Consider the following 11,909-nt stretch of genomic DNA (forward strand, 5'->3'; position numbering starts at 1 on the left):
TAACCCAGATGGTCTTCCCCAGCATATTTTAAATGTGCACTATAGGGGCTTTATTCCCATCTACAGTATGTAGGAGGTTTGATTGAGCAGGGCCAGCTTGTATTGACTAACCAGGTGGCTTTTGCTAAATGCACATCCCAGTGTTTGAAAGTTCCACCACCCATTGCTCTCAGTGCAGTTTTTAGCAGCCATTGTAGCACTCAATTTTCCCAGAGGCTGGTGCATGGTAGGGAATGTGATATATCCACTCAATGCCATCTTCTTTGGTCCAATTGTCTATGAGGTTGTTTTGGAAATGTGTCCCATTATCTGACTCATTTCTTTCTGTCGTGCCATGCCACCATAAGACTTTCTTCCCAAGGCCTAAAATGGTGTTCTGGGCAGTGGCATGGGACACGGCATGAGTTTCCAACCATCTGGTGGCTGCTTCCACCATTGTAAGCACACAGTTGTTTGCCTTGCCAAGTTCGTGGAGCATGATATAATCAATCTGCCAGGCCTCCCCATATTTAGATTTCAATCATCGTCTCCCATAACAAATGGGCTTTAACCTTTTGGCTTGCTTGATCGTAGCACAGTCTCACATTCATGGATTACCTGTGCAATAACATCCATGCTTATGTCCACTCCTCTGTCACAAGCCCATCTGTATGTTGCATCTCTTCCCTGATGGCCTGAGGAGTCACGGGCCCAGCGAGCCAGAAATTGTTCACCCTTATGTTGCCAGTCCAGATCTACTTGAGCCACCTTAATCTTAGCAGCTTGATCCGCCTGTTGTTTGTTCTGATGTTCTTCAGTGACCCGGCTCTTGGGTACATGAGTGTCTACATGACGTACTTTAACAGCCAGATTCTCTACTCGAGCAGCAATATCTTGCCATAATTCAGCAGATGGGTTTGTCTTTGTGCTGCCCGTTGCTCCGTTTCCACTGCTGTAACCACCCCCACAGCGCATTTGCCACCATCCATGAGTCAGTACAGAGGTAGAGGACCGGCCACTTTTCTCGCTCAGCAATATCCAAGGCCAGCTGGATGGCTTTCACCTCTGAACTGACTTGATTCACCTTCTCCTTCAGCAGCTTGTGATCTGTCTTGTGGGGCTTCACACAGCTGCCTTCCGCCTTCAATGTTTCCTCAAAATGTGACAGGTCCCCTTCGTAAACAATTGCTTCTCCTTATCCAGTCATTCATTATTTGGTTGGGCCTCTTCAGCACATGTCACCTCTTCTTCTGGCACCATTCCAAAATCTTTGCTTTCTGGCCAATTTGTGATCACTTCCAATATTCCTGGATGGCTGGGGCTCCCTGTTCAAGCCCATTGTCTGATTAATGTGACCCATTTACTCCACGTGGCACCAGCTGCATGGTGTGTAGAGGGGACACTCCCTTGGAACATCCAGCCCAGCACTGGCAGTCGGGGAGCCAGGAGGAGCTGTGCTTCAGTCCCGATCACCTCTGAAGCAGCTCAGACCCCTTCATGTGCTGCCAGTATCTCTTTTTCAGTTGGAGTGTAGCAGTCCTTGGATCCTCTGTATCCCCAACTCCAAAACTCCAGGGGTCGACCCCGAGTCTCCCCTGGTGCTCTCTGCCAGAGACTCCAGGTAGGGCCATTCTTCCTGGCTGCAGTGTAGGGCACATTTTTAAGATCTAGCCTTGTCCAAACTGGCCCGAGGGCCACTGCATGGACTATTTCCTGTTTGATTTGTTGAAAAGCTTGTTGTTGCTCCAGGCCCCATATAAAATCATTCTTTTTCCAGGTCACTTGATAGAGAAGGCTTACAATCTGACTGTAATTTGGAATGTGCAGTCTCCAGAAACCCACAACATCCAAGAAAGCTTGTGTTTCTTTTCTGTTAGTCAATGGGGACAGATGTTATTTTATTAATCACCTCCATTGGCATCTGACGACATCCATCTTGCCATTTTACTCCAAAAAAGTGGATCTCTTGTGCAGGTCCCTTGACCTTACCGTGCTTTATGGCAAAACCAGCTCTCAGAAGGGTTTGGATTATTTTCTTCCCTTTCTTAAAAACTTCTTCTGCTGTATTACCCCATATAATGATGTCATCAGTGTACTGTAAGTGTTCCGGGGTTCACTCTGTTCCAGTGGAGCCAGGATCAGTCCATGGCAAATGGTGGGGCTGTTTCTACCCCTGGGGCAGTCAATTCCAGATGTATTGGACACCACTGCGGGTAAAAGCAAACTGTGGCCTGCATTCTGCCGCCAGAGGGATGGAGAAAAATGCGTTGGCAATATCAAACATGGCATAACACTTGGCTACCTTCAACTCTAATTCATACTGAATTTCCAACATGTCTGGCACGGCAGCACTCAGCAGTGGTGTGACTTCATTCAGGCCACGATAGCCCACTGTCAATCTCCGCTCTCCATTAAACTTTCACACTGGCCATATGGGGCTGTTAAAGGGGGAATGCGTCTTACTGATCACTCCTTGGCTCTCTAGCCGATGAATCAGTTTATGGATAGGGATTACAGCATCTCGATTGGTGTGGTATTGCCATCGGTGCACGGTTGTAGTGGCAATTGGCACTCGTTGTTCTTCAACCCTCAGCAATCCCACAACAGAAGGATTCTCTGAGACACCAGGCAACACAGATAGCTGTTTCATTTCTTCTGTTTCCAAGGCAGCTAAGGACCTTTTAGGTCCTTAAAATACCCTCTCCTGAGATAATCTATACTAAGAATACATGGAGCTTCTGAGTCAGTCACAATGGTGTGTTTTTTCCACTTAGGCTCACCTTGACCTCCAATACAGTCAGCTGTTGAGACCCTGTGAGAGACTGAAATGTCATATGACTGTCTCAAAGCTTTCTTGTGTCTGTGCAGACCTCAAGGAGAAGTGCTGCAGCCTGTGAATTCATCTGGGAAGGGTCGCCCAAGGAAGCAGGAGTGTATTGAAGGATGCACCCCCCCACTTCTTTGCAGTTGCATTGTCAGACTCCTTAGACAAGCCTCAAAGGGGCAGAGGTGTGCTGAGCTGGACCCATCGTGTAGCCATTTGTGGCTCTATTGTGTAGGCCAGACCCCATGGGTGCATTGCTAATGAATTGATAAGAGGCAAATGTTTCTGCCCAGAAGCTGAATGCAACAAAAACCTGTGGGACCAGAGAAAAAAACCCTAAAGGTTGGCAGATATGCTAATCAGTGTATATGATGAATTTAAAAAGACAACAGAAAACTTTGCTCATTGTGCATCCACCATTGAAGCCAGATCTGTGTGAACCCACCACCGAAAAACTGAAGACTGAAGACCAACAGGATGCCGCTGGATCCATAGTGGTGACTATTCTTGCAGCCCTATCCCGCATCCTTGCTTTATTTCTGTCTTTTCCTTCCATTCTGTCCTACTGCTAGCCCTCTTCACTTTTTTAATAATGAAAACCGGTTTGTGGTATACGGCATTTGACCTTGTTTGTGTCTTAATCTCATTCTTGTGATCATATTGAAACCTTCCCTGACATTGGATCAGGACACCCCCCTGCCACTACTGAAATACAAATGGGTTCTGCCTCTTTAAATTTTGACAGCATTAGGTGCATTGCGCACCAGTGTCCACTAGAGCCTCATACTGCTGGGGGTCAAATGTGCCAGGCCATCAAATCCACACAGGCCAGTAAACTCCGTTGTCCCTGTCCTCCACCTGGCTGGAGGCAGGACCCCTCTAATGTTGTTCATAATACCTTTTAACAGCAAATGAGTTAGTGTGGTGTGCACAGGTTTCAGTCCCATCTTGATCACTCACTTGCATACACGATACAGATCAGAAGTTCTTCTCATAGGATGTCATGGTCCATTCGGTGGACTCGTGATGGTTCATTTGCTACGATATCAAAAGTGCAAAATTAAGGCGACCAGCACCAAAGGCGATAGACGTAATCAAACAGTGAAACTATTGTGTTGCCCATGAAGAGGCGTGCAATAGTTAGAGAAGGGTGAAAGAAAGGAGAAAAGTAGTTAAGTTTAGAGAGAGGAGGGAGAGAGGTTATATCTAACACTGCTGACCTCACGACGTCCCACTGGTCCGGGGTCCAGCTGATGCTGCATTGTTGATCATTATGATCCTTGGTAAGGAAGCTTACAATTTTCATTGCCCAGAAGTCATCATTTTATTCTCAGTAACACATCTTGCTCCATGTCTGCCTCAGGGGTCTCAGCCCTTCTCAGAATTCAGTTGTCATATCTCCGCCCTTCTCAAGCAAGGCCATAGCACAAGCACAGCGGGGAGTGTCTGAGGCATGGTCAGTCTTGGAGGCAGGCAGCCTTCCACCAGGAGGTGTGTTTTGGTATTATAGTGAAGCAAAGTTCATCTAAGGTTCATGATAAACTATGAAGTAGTGAAGTTCCAATACACTGGAGGTGCCCACTGTCCTAGGTACTTGCCCATGCTACTCCACACCCCCAGCCACTCATCATTCTCCTACCTTGCAGTAGATTTCCAGGTGATACCCTTAAATAGTTTCTTAACCCTGAACAAAACATGAACCACATCAGGAACACACTAGCTCCTAGCAGCAAGGCGACCGCATTAATGTCAACATTCCAAGGATATTTGAAATTTCTGAATTTCTCAAACACAACTGTAAATAGCCTCAGGGCCAACAACTGCACCCTATCATAGATCAGCATCACACAGTACAGCAAAACCAAAATCTTAACCCAGCTCTCACGGACGGTGAGCAACAGCATGGGAAATACATACTGCAAGTGAGGTGATAAAATCTCAAGGAGCCAAGCAATAAACATTATGACCTGATCTGTCATTATCTCAAACCTCAGGCCCCACACTGGGTGCCAAAACACTGTCATGGTTTGAACTCAGCTGATAGCCAATCACCACGTGGCCAGTGATTCGCGGAAAAAAGACTCTACAACTCGAATAGAGCTATAAAGCAGGTATGTTTACTCCAGCGCTGGGGTGCAAGGGGATTTCTCCACAAAGCTTGCACACCCATTGCACATTTTACTAAAAACTTAGAGTGTGAACATACATATTCATTGGATTACATAACACAAACATACATATGCATGAGTAAGGCTGGGTTAGAACAAAAGGCTGATGTCAACAGTTTATGTTCTCTTTGCACCTACACGTTGCCTCCTGGTGGTGTCTTCGCAGGTCTTTGGGAGGAAGGCTCGTAGTCTTTCTCACCTTGTTTTTTTCCCAGAGCATGCACAGATTCTCTCGGCCAATTTCTTGAATAACAAGAGTGTTTTTCAGCCAGTTTACTCATCTATCTTATCTAAGAGAACCAATGGAACTTCTACCATCCGTATATAGCTATCTTTACTCATTACCAAGATTCCAACTAGTTAGAACACACCTGTTCCTCAAGGACAAAACTTTAATATTTTGCTGAACATTATAGTCCTTGGTAGATTTTCACAGTGAACTGCTTTGTTTTGATGAACACAGTAGCCCTTGGTAAAATTCCACAGAAAAGTCTGGGCAAGCAGGATTCTTAGCAATAATAAAAATACTATAAGTAATACTATAACTTCTTATAAGTAAGTAAATAAGTTGCTAATCAGTTTTCTATAAGTAAGCAGATAAGTCTCAAAACAAGTAATAATTTCTCTGTATCACCAGTTGTTTACTTCCCCCCCCCCAATCCACTTCCCCCGTGAAATAGGGTAATAAATTTTATTTTTTTTTTAATAATTGTAGATTGAATGAGGAAAAAAAATAGTAGTACTAACAAAACAACAGTAACAATAGTAAGTCCAAACAAGTAAAATACAGCAGTGGCTCACCAGCTGGCAACTGGTATGCAGCCCACCCCCAGCAGCGATCCCAACCACACCAGAAATCCTGCCACTGACCAGGCAACCCAAACCGAAACCAAAAATGAGAGAGTACGTGTCCCCTTATATACTGAGCACTACATCATATGATATGAAATACTCCCATGATTGATCTGAGCCAAGCTCTCTAGCTATGCTCGCTCTCAGCCCAAGGAAAGTTAACTCTATCCTGGATGAAACCAAGACAATAACTTTTCTAACAAAATCAGCTTATAGAAAATGTATTAAAAATTACATATTTTAACTTAAAAAACATGTTCATTAGTGTCACACATTAAAATTTTTATTTTCTAGTCATCTATTTCTGTATTTTTGTATTCTGCATTTGAATCAAGTATAGGATACAGATTAAAATTTTGTTCCTACAAATATTTATGCATTTTAATGTCAAATTTTGTAAATATTTTTACTATATTAGTCAGATAGACATGGTATTTTCAAATTTTTTAAAAAATCACATATACTTATCCCCCATAGTCACACAGATCAACTTTAAAAGAACATTATCATTTTGGCAACATCTTTCAAATTGGAAGAGGTAAGCTCTTAATTGAGAGGTGGCTTTAAATCATAAGGCTCTTAAAGACATTGGATGTAGTTTAACTCAAAATATTAAATAACAGACAAATTCACCTCTTTTGAGGGACTCTGTGAGTGTATATACAAATAGTCATATGTACACTGATGAAATGCACTTTAATGATACTGCAGGATTTATATAAAATTTTATTGCCATCAGGTATGTAAAATCATAGAATGGTTTGGGTTGGCAGGGACCTTTAAATATCTTCTAGTGCCACTCCCCCTGCAGTGGGCAGGGACACCACTAGACCAGGTTTCTCAAAGCCCCGTCCAACCTGGCCTTAAACACTTTCAGGGAGGGGGCAGCCACAACATCTCTGGGCAGCCTCTGGCATTGTCTCACTACCCACATAGCAAAGAATTTCTTCCTTACCTCTAATCTAAATCTACTCTCTTTAACTTTAACACTGTTACCCTTGTCCTATCACTACAGACCGTGGTAAAAATTATATTGAGTGATTAATTTCTAACAAAAGGCAAAAGGTATTTGAAACTAGACAACTAGATACTGTTTTGAATAACTGTAGAATGTTTTGCCACCTTTTAATTTTGTTCTTTTTCCCCTGCTAAAGATTCTAATCTGAAATGGTATTTCAGTTTCCCACTACTCAGTAATTGTTGGCTTTCTTAATTGCTGTATGGAAAAGCTGTCCTCCATTTTAATCTTCATTTTATGTCTTCAGTGCCAGTATGAACTCGTGTTAGTTGTCTGATTAGATAGAGGCAATATACCACCCTACTATGTTTTCACATGGCTACTATTTAATTTATATTGCAGGATTTTTTGGGTGCTAAGAAGTCTGTGGTGTCTTCTTATTCTCCTCTGCAATACATTTTGGACTATACAGAGACAAAGAAGTTCAATTCCAGTCCTTCCAGTACTTATCCATTACTTTTACTCTTTGTAAGTAATAATCTCATTCTCTTACTGTTTCAATCACTAAATCCTCTGGGGCTGAGCCCTATGTGTAGTATATTGAGCTACAATGAGATGCTTTGCCAATACATCAGGTGGGTTTCTTGGTAGTTTAAAACTTACTTTCTGTTTTAGACAAAGACATAAGTTCCAGGGCTTAAGCTAGAAGGTGTGAAATACACTGCATTTCTAAATGTTATTTTCTGACTAAAAGTAAATGCCTGAAAAATTAGGACTATATTTTGGCAGAAAATGAAAGAAAATACATAAAACATTGACTAAAATAACAGAATATTCCTGAATGCAGTCCATTATGCCCCAAGTCATCCTCTGGGTGAAAAAATATGCTTCACACTCAAACCATTTATTTTTCATGTCTTATAATAAGCAAGCTCTAAGCACAGTTCCCTGTGTGATAGATTTCCTTCCACAAAGTTTAGCCTCCCTCAGTCCCAATCCGCTGACAGAGTTCCTTTGAGAAATTTATCAGCAAGGGCCAATGACAGAGAGGTCACAACTACTGATACATCTCATGCATTTTTACACAGAATAATTGCCCCCTGAAAAAGAAGACATCTGCAAACATACAGGAAACTCCAAGAAAATATTAATTTACCTAGAATAAAGAGTAAATGTTGACAGTCATACAGGACCCCTATCACTTCAATCAGAATCTAATTCTTAAAACTCTATAGAAAAATAAAGTTGAAACACAGTATTTTACCAGGAGATGATTGTGTAAGATTTTGTAGAATCATACCAACTTATCTGGTACATGAAAAAATAAGGCTAATAACTCCCACTGTAAATCTGCATTAAATAATAGTTCATTTCACTGTCCAACCAGAATACCTTTCAATTAATAGAGGAGAGAAGAATAACATAGAAAGATGTCTAATGACACGTTATGGGACTGATTCCTGAACAGTGTGACTAATAGTGCAGTATTTTGTTGCAGTTTCTGGAAAATGAGCAATTAGATGGAAAGAATATCTGGAGCAGAATTATTGAAGCATTGTTCCCCATTTGGTTACTTCAAGACACTGATTTAGGACTAGCTGTGTCTCTGATATTTGGTTATGAATCTCCAGGTTATTATTCATACAGCATTAACAAACTGTCTCTGAAATCCCAGCAGACGATCTTTCATGTAACACAGTAAGCGCCTCTTTATTAATAAACCATGGGGCACTTTTTGCTTCCCTTCTGCTGTTGCCTCTCAGCTGTGGTGCATGGTTTTCTCCCACATTTGAGGGGTAATGTGCATTACGGCACTCTCTGTTTACTGCCATCTGTGAAGGGCAGTTTGCTAGCATGGCAGTTAACTCATGTTTGTCTGTTTTGATAAATAATTGAAGGTAAGGAATTATCAACTGAAATCAAGGTCATATGACCTGATGTGGTTGTTTGATAAGTGATTATCTACCTCGGTGCTGCTTATTTCTCCCTGTCAGAATGACTAGAACAGGCTCAGGTGTAGGTACTTGGACCTGTAAACTTAAATTAGATTAAGAATAAGACTCAGTCCTTGGTACCCAAAGAATTATGTTATGAATAAACACAAAAAAAGAGCACTATGGCAGAGGAAACAATGTAAACAACTTAATCTTGGAGTCAGGAGTATGACAGAAGTCTCTGAAGTCAGAAATTTAGTGTCCTCCTTTAGTACCCTGATCACCTAATTTACCACACTGCTTGTGCTTTGCTGTAAAGAAAATAAAAGATTGTTTTAACACAAATATATGTATGTGTACACATGTGCATGTGTATGATGACAGTCATGTACACACACTCACACACACATATATATACGCAAATTTTTTTTTAAAGTAAAGCCGTTTCTGTAGCTATTAGAGCAGGTACCCAAAAACTGGGAACTGGCCAAACACTTCTTGATACCATCTAAAGTTATGAACCTTGTACTGCAGGACTGAAGGAAAATGGAGGAGGTAGAACTCACTGCAATGTGACTAGGTAACCCCTGCTTCACCATATCTCCTTCTGATGGACCCTTCCTCAGCTTTTAGTGGGAAGACATCAGGAGAAAGCATGAGTATCAGGGAGGAAAGACAGTTTCAAAAAATTTTGCATATATTGACTCATGTTATAGAGACTCACGTCTGATCCTACAAATTATTAATTAATTGTACCTGAATATTAAATTGTATTCCCATTTAAATACTTATCGACCTGCTAATGTGATTGTGTAACCTCAAATAGTTTTAGAAATTTTAACTTGGCAATCAATATGTACTAGCAAGGTATGCCTATAGGGAATTAAAGGTGCAGACCCAAGAAACATCTAAGATAGTGGTGTAGAATCCAGTTAGCATTCTTAAAGGAACATGGACTGTGTGGTGTGCTGAGTCTAACTGCAGGAGAATGCTTCATCAACATCCACAAATCCACCACCTCTATAGAGGAGACCCGTGCCATGATGAGGAGGATTGCCAACAGGAATAGAGAAATTTTTCAACTGATGGACTGGTTTGATGGATGGAACCCTGGGTCATGGGTCACATCACTGGGATCCTCAGGACTCATGGGGTGGGGAAGATGGCTTGTAAACATTAGTATTGTGATATTATGCAAATTTTTGCTTTTAATATGCCTTACAGCAATGAGATATATGCTCTCTAACCTTCAGTCTTCTTTTACCCTATACCTTTTGAGATCACAATGGTCAAAGAAGAACTTGGAGTGTTTGAGTCATGGGGTGGGATGTGAGAGATGAGAAACCAGGCCTGTGAAAAACTAAGAAAAACAGCCTGAAAAAGCAAAAGTTGAGGCTGATTGAAGAAATGTCTCAAACACTCGCAAGACAAAACTATGTGTCACAGGGTGAATGGTGTGGAGGTGGAAGCTGATAACGCTGCCCGAATAACACAAGATGCAGCTGAAGGAGGGAGCCCTGTGGAGAGAGGACAGCCCTGCTCTGGGGCATCTGGGCAGATTTCAAGGGCCATCTGTCCTGTGAATGAACTTTGCTTCATTATCCACGAAATGCATATTAAAGTTAACACCCCTCAATATGCTAATGAAGGTTAACATGATCATGCTAATTACATCATCCCATGAAACACGTTACCCCTCCCCGTACATGGGATATGTGGGTATGTGGGTCGACCTAGGGGACAGACTCAAGGAAAGTGGGTATAAATCAAGGGGGGGGGGGAAGAAAATGGGGAGGGCCTGGAGACTGCAGTGAAGCAAAGAAGACAGATGCAAGAAAAAAAGACAGCTGCCTCCTGGAACTCTCACTGGTGGGATCAGCATAGAAACCCAGTGATCTCTATTTCCCTATTCCCTCTATCTCCCTCTTTTCCTTTTCCATTAAGAAATGCAAGGCATATTGTATTGCTTGCCACAACTTGCTATACACTTAGCCAATTATCGTGTGTTCAATTAGTACATTGTGGGTAGTTAATAAGTGTTTGGACTTGGAGACTTGTTGTCTGCTCCACTGGGGATTTGTGAATCTGAGTCACCTGTCCCCCTCGTCTGAGTGGGATGTGACAACGTCATTGTCAGAATATTTTCATTAAAAGGAAAATTCATTATAACATTGTTATCTCTGCTGAAATCTCCTTGTTCACAGTGACTTAACTGACCTAACTATTCATAAAATTGTCTTAAACTTACACAGCTTCTAGACATCTAAGTTAGGGCAGCTGAATCCCACCTGTGCCTGAGAATCCCAGTTTTGTAGGCAATAGACATAAACAGGTACTTCCAGAATGAAGCTCTTCTTACCTATCTTATCTGAGATAGTGGGAATTAACTATCTACTTTATATTCTTATTCACAGAAAAAGCTGAGCAGCTAGTTTAGACAAGATGCTTAGCTGCTGGATGTTGCAATGATATTATCCTTAATTTATTTTTTATCCATAGCTTCTATTGTTTTAGCTATTCCTAGACAAAGGAAACATTATACTGTTCTTTCATTTAGTCTCAGTGAAGGTAGTTCACATATCAATTGTAACCAGGTTTGTGATTGATGGTAGCCATTAATATCCTCTAACACAGAACTATATACACAGATACATGCAAGTGTTATATTTAGGTTCATTAATCTAAGTGGTTCAAGGAGAGTGCTTCTTTATCAGGTTTTCATAAAACAATTAATTGATGTAAATTTACCTTCTGTTCTGCACCATGTGGCTTTGAAGGTTCATAAGATTCAATGCTGGAACTCAATAATGAAAGTTAATTTCACAATTTCATCTACAACTGGGGGTTGTGTGCTCATGAACATAACTCTACAGCTTTCCTGATTTTTTAAAATAACAAATGCAGAATAAATCTTACCCTTTTCAAGGAGATTATAATCAGAAGAGATTGAAAAGCTAGAAACATGATTTTTAAATGTTTGTGTCCCATCTGCTTTGCATGCTAATTTTTACATTCAGTACATAGTGCCTGATAGTTTGTTAGTCACTTCATACACAACATAGGTATGTAGAGATCCACAGATGCTGCACATCTCATTTCCCTCCTTCAGGCTGTTGACTAGTCATGGTTGTGATTAATTCTTTTTCACCTTCACAGAACATTTCTCGACCTTCATATGCTCCACCAGTGCACCT

At 41.3% G+C, this 11,909-nt stretch overlaps 1 long non-coding RNA gene across 1 annotated transcript; it reads right to left on the reverse strand.

The window, feature by feature from the left end:
- Nucleotides 1–2,027: 2,027 nt before the first annotated feature.
- LOC113481797 lies at nucleotides 2,028–10,128 on the reverse strand. Its single transcript, XR_003398730.1, has 4 exons — nucleotides 9,799–10,128; nucleotides 8,806–8,811; nucleotides 8,086–8,089; nucleotides 2,028–2,037 (listed from the first exon to the last, which is right to left on the reverse strand). It is a non-coding gene; the product is annotated as an uncharacterized LOC113481797 (long non-coding RNA).
- Between the last annotated feature and the right edge of the window lie 1,781 nt (nucleotides 10,129–11,909).

This window comes from Athene cunicularia, assembly GCF_003259725.1.
Source record: "Athene cunicularia isolate RWA chromosome 1 unlocalized genomic scaffold, athCun1 chr1_part1, whole genome shotgun sequence".
In the NCBI taxonomy this organism is placed as follows: domain Eukaryota; kingdom Metazoa; phylum Chordata; class Aves; order Strigiformes; family Strigidae; genus Athene; species Athene cunicularia.